General features: G+C 47.7%; 2 non-coding genes across 2 annotated transcripts; both read right to left on the bottom strand.

Moving 5' to 3' along the window:
* Positions 1-793: 793 nt before the first annotated feature.
* Trnam-cau lies at positions 794-865 on the bottom strand. Its single transcript has one exon. It is a non-coding gene; the product is annotated as a tRNA-Met (tRNA).
* Positions 866-6,261: 5,396 nt separating this feature from the next.
* On the bottom strand, positions 6,262-6,333 carry Trnam-cau. Its single transcript has one exon. It is a non-coding gene; the product is annotated as a tRNA-Met (tRNA).
* Positions 6,334-8,975: the final 2,642 nt, after the last annotated feature.

The raw sequence follows: 8,975 nt of genomic DNA, 5'->3' as shown, positions 1-8,975 counted from the left end.
CATAAGTTGCAGTTTATACTCGAGGGTACATATATTCCTTTATCTTGAAGTCAGGGCTTAACTGGCAGCGTTGCAGTATGTAGTTTGAAAAAGAAAGTTTTTACTCGTGGCGCTATTATCATTTGTTTTACCCTCTGTAGACAGTCCTGCCCAGGTCCGTGAGCAAATAAAGGCCGATAGAGCGTAATGGGGAAAAGCATGTCCCTCAAGTCCCGCACAAGCCTCTTCCTGGAAACGGAACTCAAATGCTCGATCGAGAACCTTGCATTCAAAAATAAAAAGGAATCAGCCACCTCCTTAAGAAAGCCAACTAAACGTGGTGACTCCGAAGAATAAGATGACACGACGAACGTTGGCACAAAAAAGGCCAGCTTACACTGAAGAACTGTCCTCAGAAAAGGGTTCTCCTGGTCCCGTAAAAACAAAAGAACGCGAAGCAATTTGTGAAATAAACAAGTGTGTTAACCCTACTCCGCCTAACTTGACACCTCTAAAAAGGTTGTCCAGTCTCATAGGCTCTGACCCTGAGCTCCAAATAAATAAAGAAAAAATGCGGTGAAAGGCTTGAATATTCACACGCGCACACTGCAACACTTGCAATACGTAACACAGTTTCGACACTGCGCCACTCTGCTGTGATTTTGGGTGTAAGCAGAGGACACTCTCGAGAAGACTGCGGATACATGCATAAAAAGATATTATAAATAATATTTCAAGTTAATTTAAAAAAATTAATAATCACGATAACCGGTGTTCATTTAAAAACCTCGGACATCGGCAAAAACATTCGCCGTAGCAGAGCGTGGTTTCGATCCACGGACCTCTGGGTTATGGGCCCAGCACGCTTCCACTGCGCCACTCTGCTGTAATTTTGGGTGTAAGCAGAGGATACTCTCGAGAAGAATGTGGATATATGCATAAAAGATATTATAAATAATATTTCAAGTTAATTATAAAATATTAATGATCGCGATAACTGGTGTTCATTTAAAAACCTCGAACATCGACAAAAACATTCGCCGTAGCAGAGCGTGGTTTCGATCCATGGACCTCTGGGTTATGGGGCCAGCACACTTCCACTGCGCCTTTTTTGTTTTACATTTTATTTAAAATACGCATTATTTACAGGGTTAAAAGCCTCACGGCACTGTCCGCTTGTTTGACCGTTTGCCTCACATTGAAGGGCAGCGTAGGAACTTTGCAGCATTCAGCCCAACACAGTACAGCTCCTTACGAAAGCGCCTTTGCAAACGCGCTTTCCATGTTGTCCAGCATTCCAAGCCTGATTGTTGCGTTGCCTCTATAATCGAGTCGACATACAAAAAAACCCTCGACAAAGTGGCGCCAAGCTGGCTTTGCTCCTTTCACCACAAACAAGTGATCATTCTGCGAGTTCCATAAACCATGCAATCCAATAAGAGCGAGAACTTCCCAGGCTCTGATTTTTAGACCTGAGCCGAACTCCAAGTATTTGACCTTTTTCCAGTCCATGTAGAGATCTGTCCGCAACACCGCTCGAAGCTCGGCCCAAAACAGCTCGGCATTCGTACAGTACAAGAATACGTGCTCCAGTGTTTCTGAAACCGGACAAAGTGCACAATTTGTAGACCAAGGTTCAAAAAACCCTTTTTTCACTAACCAAGTCTTCACAGGAAGTGCCTCCCAATGCCGGCGGAGGAAAAAATTCTTTGACCCCATTTTGACTGGATAGCGTCGAAGACGCTGGAAAACATCAGACTTATACACACCTTCTGCACTAATGCGATACAATGGAGGAGGCGTCATTGATTCTAGCGTATCCCAGTACAATCTTTTTCTTTTAACCTTATCGAGATACTCCCTTGAAAACCTCGCTTGGGATAAAACGTATAGCATCCGCTATTTCTTTGTAAAATTTAAGCACACGTGAACGGGCACCTCCTGTTGCATCTTCAAGCCAGGGACTCAAACATGCTCCTTTAAATTCTCTGAATGCCGACAAAATGAAAGCACCTTTATGATCTCTAAGGAACAAGAACCGGTGTACTCGAAGCTTCAGCTCAACATTTACTAATCCGAGCCAGCCCTTTTTCTGACTTAAGAACAGGTTATTTCGTCGCATGCGCTCAAATTTTGACTCCCAGACAAAGGTTGCAAACAATCGATGCACTTTTGCAATATCAGGGGATGCGCACGGCACCACTTGTGCCGTATACCATGCAGTCGGAAAGAAAACAGAGTTACAAATGTGTGCCCGATGCAGTAATGAAATATATCTGCCGTGACAGTCTGCCGCTTTGAATCTCAGGCGACTTAAGTCCACTCCGCCTCGGCCCGTACTCAGCTGTTCTACATCTAAACAAACTCCCAAATAACTTGACACCTTGGACGTCCACGGGATGCCAAGAAAGCGCTCTGGCTTCGTGTCCCAGCCACCTAGCCAGGCACCAGCCGACTTTTCCGGGTTCATTTGCGCGCCGGATACGGTACAGAAGTTCTTAATATGCTGCACCACAGCCTTCACCTGAGTTGCCGACGAACACACCACTGCCACGTCGTCGGCGTACGCCAGGAGTTTAAGTGAGCCTGAGGACAGCACCAAACCACTGATGCTCGCATCGGGAACAATTGCTCTGCAGAGTGGCTCCAGGTACAGTGCGAACAAGATTGGCGAGAGTGGACAGCCCTGCCTCACTGATCTGCTCACAGAAATGGGAGCGGTCTTGTTCCCGTTAACAATTAGACGTGTAGAGATTCCGCGGTAGCACAGTTGCACATACCGCAGCAAGCGCGCACCAATACCGCACGACTCGAGAAGAGAAAAAAGAAAAGAATGACACACTCTGTCAAAGGCTTTGCTCAGGTCAACCTGCAGCACTGCCAGCGGACACTGTAACACCTCTGCCGTTTCGCACACTATACGCATTGCATGCAGGTTCGTTGCAATCGTTCTTCCTTTGACGCCGTAGGTCTGGTGGTCTCCAATGACGCTGCTAAGTCCTGACTCCAGCCGCTTCGCAAGAATCTTGGCCAGGATCTTGTAATCGCAAATTAACAGACTGATCGGCCGAAAGTGACCAACTCCAAGGGGTCGTGCGACGTTCTTTGGAATTAGCACGGTAACCGCTTGACGCATCGAAGGCGGGAGCAGTCCCCGGCGCAGGATGTCGGCGAACACGTCCCGAAGACTCTTGGTTGATTTTCTTTCTTATGGACTCTGAGACCTTTGGCAACGATCCTTTGTATATTTCAGATGTTTGCTCGTTTCCGTCCGCTGTAAACAGAGTGGTGTAAGCACTCACAAAAGCAGCCTCGATATCCTCTTGCCGCGTAACTGTGTCGTGGCCGACTTGTAGCTTGGTGATCTGGTTACGACTTGCGTGCTGTCTTTCTCGCGTCTTGAATATCTTACGGGGCTCTTCGTCCCTTTCGAAGGTGAGGGTTCTACTTCGAATCATGGCACCTTTATAGTCGTGTTCGAGGAGCTCAAGAATTCGGCCTTTGCACTCTCTAATGTCGCTCGCGAACACTCCAGGCGTTTAGTTTTCCTCAGCTATAAGAGTGCGTAGACTCTGTGTCAAGGAACACTTCACCGCCTTTTTTCGGGCGGCTTTCTCTTGGCTGAACCTAAAGGCTGCCAGTTTCATATCTTGTTTCAACTCCTCCCAGATCACTGCGTCCACAACCTTCCCGTCGCTTTTCTCCCCGATTATGTTCTTAATTTCTGCGCGCAGCAGCTCATCGTCTAAAAGGCTTTCATTCAACTTCCATCCACTCCACCATGACGACGAAGTTTTTGTCTGGGGAGCCACCTTCTCAACAGCAATTGTTACCAGGGCGTGGTCGGAGAAAGCCAGCGGGAGAACCTCGTATGCTGAACTGGTTGCCGCAAGTTCACTTGAAACGTAAATTCTGTCCAGCTTTGCATGGCATGTACCCTGCCAGTGGGTCTACTCTAAGCATGGGCCCGCAGCAAATTCATTTGCGTCTTGCAAATCGAAGTCCCGTAATATGTTGCGAAGTTCCACGCGGCTGCTATCCGACCGCAAAGCCTTCGAGCTGTCTGCGACATGCAATACGCAATTAAAATCGCCAGCCAATACAATTTTGCACGATGTGTCAACGTATTGCCAGAGAGTAGAGAAAAACTGCTTTCTCTCCACTATCTCGTTTGGGGCATAGACCAAAACAAGCTGGTGTAGCTCTCCCTGGTACAGAACTTCCACCGCACACACCCGACCGTTAAGGTCATTTTCCCATTCAGGGGAAATCGTGATGCCTCTCGATTTTTTTATCAATATGGCCGCCCCGCCACTCCGTGCGTTCGCCTTGGAGGTAAAGCAGTCATAGTGCTTTCTCAGAAAATGAGCCATGTCTTTCACCTGCTTATCAGTACTAAGTTTGGTTTTTTGCAGAAAAGCAACGTCTATTTTCTGTTGCAAAAGTAAGTTAAGGACCCACTGTTTCCGCTCTTGGGCGATCAGGCTTACACTGTTAAGGGTGGCAAGCTTTAGACGTCCCAGCGCGTGTGTTGTGGGAAGTTAAGCACCCGCTGCCGGCAGTCGCGGACAATGGCTGCAAGTTGCGCGTCTGTCAGAAAAGGACATGTACCGAAGAGCGAAAGCCGAGGGAACCTACCTACGAGGGTGCAGCCCGTCGGCGCTCTTCCGTAGGTATTCGCGGCTTGGGGTTGAATCGCTCTCTCCGTGCTATCGCCGTGCGCCACTTCAGCTCTGTTCGCACTGCGGCGGAAGCCTCTGCAGAGCGAACGTCCGGTGGTTGCTTGAAAACGGCATCCTCAGATTCACTCATCTCCGACTCGCCGTCGGTTAGAGTGCCTGCGTTGCCCGGGTCCGTGTCTCCTTGAGGCTCGCTGTTGAGTGGTCTGGTCTGCTGGATGCTGCACGGTACCTTGAGCGGGGGCTCCTCCATCGTGCGGCTTGGGTCACCCTTCTCCGGTGCAGTCTTCTCTGTTACTTCTTCGGACGGCGTCGAAACCACCGCAGCGACCCTCCCGGCGTGGTGCTCGCCACGGCTGCCTCAGCCTCTTCTTCGTCCATGGCGTGCTCGTCGAAGTCCCCCGCTACGGCAACCTCTGTCATCGCTGCGTAAGTGCGGGCGCAGTTCTCTTTCTCGTGTCTGACGCGGTTGCACTCATCGCAGCGAGGAACACCACAGTCCCTGCGGATATGACTCGTCCTCTTGCAACGAAGGCATAGGGGGGCCCTGCCAGGAACCAACGCGAGCACATTACCTCCCTGCACACGCAGCTGGTGCGGAAGAGTGTCCTTGGTAATGCCATTCTTGAATGTCATCTTCACGAACCGCGTTGTGGATTGGACGCCCGCAAAGCCTTCCGTTCTCCACGTGTCGCGGGTAACCTCGCTCACCTTGCCGTACGGCTCGAGCGCTCGTCGAACCGAGTCGTCGCTCACGTGAAAGGGTAGCCAGTGAAGGCGTACCTCACCGTCATTGGGATCTACGACGAGGCACTTCTTGCCCTTCACTTGCAGCTCCCGGGCTTCAAGCAACTACCGCGGGACGTCCGGCGACTGGAACGTGAAGAGCCAGACTTGATTCATTTGGTACGCCCCTCCCGGTTTTAGGGCAGGAAGGGCGCCCTTGAAATTTTCAGTTTTGTACGGGCGTCCCGTAATGTCGGCGTGAAGAATCACCGAGTTCAAAAAAATATCTCCTGATGGCAGGGGGGGCAGTACTACTCGATAAGGATCCGGGGATGATTCAGCCGAGATACCACGGCCGGCGACGGCCCCTATCGCCGCTCCTTCGGAGCTCATGACCCTGCGTCCGCTCGATACGAGTGCCGGAAAACAGAATGGTCCACTGCGCCACTCTGCTGTGATTTCGGGTGTAAGCAGAGGATACTCTCGAGAAGAATGCGTAAAAAGATATAAAAATATATAAAAAGATAGAAAAGACATGCATAAAAAGATATTATAAATAATATTTCAAGTCAATTAAAAAAATATTAATAATCGCGATAACTGGTGTTCATTTCAAAACCTCGAACATCGGCAAAAACATTTGCCGTAGCAGAGCGTGGTTTCGATCGACGGACCTCTGGGTTATGGGCCCAGCACGCTTCCACTGCGCCACTCTGCTGTGATTTTGGGTGTAAGCAGAGGACACTCTCGAGAAGACTGCGGATACATGCATAAAAAGATATTATAAATAATATTTCAAGTTAATTAAAAAAATATTAATAATCGCGATAACTGGTGTTCATTTCAAAACCTCGAACATCGGCAAAAACATTCGCCGTAGCAGAGCGTGGTTTCGATCCACGGACCTCTGGGTTATGGGCCCAGCACGCTTCCACTGCGCCACTCTGCTTTTTTTTTTTTTTTTCTTTATTTCCTGAATTTTACAACACAGAAAATGACATCAATGAAGGGCTAAAAGAGCCACCCTGAAAAACGAAAATTAAAAATCCTTAATGGTCGCCAGCTCTTCAAGAACGGGCAACCACTCAGGTAACGGTTGTTGCATTTTCATCACTTCCTGCAGGTGACACACCGTTTCTACAAAGTACTTGTGCACTGGGCGGACGTTGATATCGGCATGACGCACCGCAAGACGACACTGCCAAATACTGTGCAGGCCTAAAAGCATTATAAGATCATAAGGCACCGTGCCCTTTCCATCTACAGACAGGTATCGGATGCCGTGAGGCGATAGGGGTAAGTCCTTTTTTAGCGTTCTCTGCAGAACATCCCAAAAGAACACCGCGTCCCAGCAGTCGATAAATACGTGTTCTATTGTCTCGGGCTGCTTACAGAGGACGCAGTGCTCTGACCATGCTGTTGGTACGCCTTTAGCGATAAGCCATGTTTTAACGGGCAGGGTTTCCCTGTGCAACTTAAAGAAGAAAGTTTTCACGTTCGCGGGAACTACCATCTTTTTAACCCTTTTTAAAACGTCTAGTCCCGGGCCTGCACTGTATCTGGACCGGTACAACGGGACAGGAAATAACAAATCAATCAAATCTCTTGACAAACGTTTACGCGAAACCTCAGCGAGATAATCCAAAGAGAAACGCGTCGCTAAAAAGCGGTACGCACCGATGACTTCCTTAAAATAGCCGTATGCACCAGAAAAACAATCATCACACGACGCAACTACAAACTCTGGCAAAACATTGTATAGCCTTAACTGAATAACAGTCCTAAGAAAAGGGTCTTTCTGGTCACGAAGAAAAAGAAATCTGTTGACCAGTTGTCTTATGAACATGTGTGTGAGGCCTAGCCCTCGGTCTTTCACCCGACGAAAAATATTGGTTCGACACATTCTTTCCCAGGAGGAACTCCAGACAAAAACAGCAAAAACCCGATGCATACGCTGTATGTTAATTCGCGAACAATGTATCACCTGTAGCACGTACCACAGCTTTGCTGCTAAAAAGGTGTTACAGATAGTTGCGCGAGCAAAAATAGACATGGCACTTCCTCTCCACTTCTCAGTCCTTGCACGCAAAGTTTCCGTTTCTTCGCGCCAAAACTGATCGCTGGAGCGGTAGTACTCTAACGGTACGCCGAGATAGCGCACCGGCGTGACAGACCATTCGATGCGCTCAAAAACCGGAGGCGTGGAGGGCCAGTCGCCGTGCCAGAAACCCAGACACCTCTGCCAGTTGACAGAGCTACACGTGTTTTCACAAAACGTCACAGTTAACTCTACGGCTTTTTTAACACCCTCTTTATCCGAACAAAAAACGGCCACGTCGTCCGCGTAAGACAAGATCCGAACTTCACTGGCCTGTAATTTGAAGCCACATATTTGGTTACTACGTATGACGCTTAAACAAAAGGGTTCTAGATAAATACAAAAAAGCAGTGGTGAAAGTGGACAGCCTTGCCGCACTGAAGAAAAAAGGGGAACGCGGTCACTGACCCGCTTGTTAACAATGAGTCTGGTGGCGCAGTTCTGGTACGCCATACGCAGACCTTCAATCAAAATAGAGCCTACGTTTACATGCTCTAAAATAGAAAAAAGTATTTCATGGGACACTCTATCAAATGCTTTTTCCAAATCAATTTGCAGTACCGCCACTCTGCGCTCCATAGCATCGCAACACTCTAAAATGCTGCGTGCCACATGGACGTTGGTTACAATGCTTCTCCCCTTAATGCCGCATGTTTGATGCGGGCCAACAATCTTAGCTATTACAGACTGTAAACGTTCCGCCAAGACTTTCATTTATTTATTTATTTATTTATTTATTTATTTACCCTCAAGGCCCCGAAGGGCATTACAGAGGGGAGTGGGGGGGGGGGGGGGGGGGGGGGATTAGGTGACAGGGTACAGTTTTTGATACATGAAATATGATACAGTAATTAATGCACGCTTGCTTAGACACTTCAAAAATATTTACACAATGTTATAACAGTAATAACAACTAGAAAATGGTTAATGAAAACTAACAAACAAGGCATTTTTAAAATCAATAATATTGGTTATGGAGGCTATGTCAGCGGAAAGGCGATTCCAATCGGAGCTAGAACGAGGAACGAAGGAGTTATAATAAGTGTTAGTTTTGTAATTGGGGATACCGACTTTGTACTGGTGATCTACGCGGGATGAAACATAAGTAGGTGGCGTTAGAAGTTCATGGCGCATGAAAGGGTTATTATGGTAAATCTTGTGAAATAAAGTGAGGCGAAAAATGCGTCTACGGTTCATTAGTGTGGGTAAACCAAGGGTATTTTTCATTGAAGTAACACTGGATGTACGATGGTAATTACAGAGTATGAAACGTGCTGCACGATTTTGAACCGATTCCAATGTTTCAATGATAGTATTATGACCGGGGTCCCAGATAGAACATGCATATTCAAGTTTAGTACGTACTAAAGTAGTATATAAAAGGAGTTTTAGTGACACTGGTGACTGTGAAAAATTTCGTTTGAGATATCCAAGCATGCGATTGGCGTTGTTAGTTACGTAGTTGGTGTGAGTTACCCAGGAAAGATCAGAAG

Source organism: Ixodes scapularis, unplaced genomic scaffold (genome assembly GCF_016920785.2).
Source record: "Ixodes scapularis isolate PalLabHiFi unplaced genomic scaffold, ASM1692078v2 PGA_scaffold1__304_contigs__length_218370807, whole genome shotgun sequence".
NCBI lineage: Eukaryota > Metazoa > Arthropoda > Arachnida > Ixodida > Ixodidae > Ixodes > Ixodes scapularis.
The sequence above is the reverse complement of the archived record's forward strand: the minus strand, read 5'-3'. Positions and strand labels throughout refer to the sequence as shown.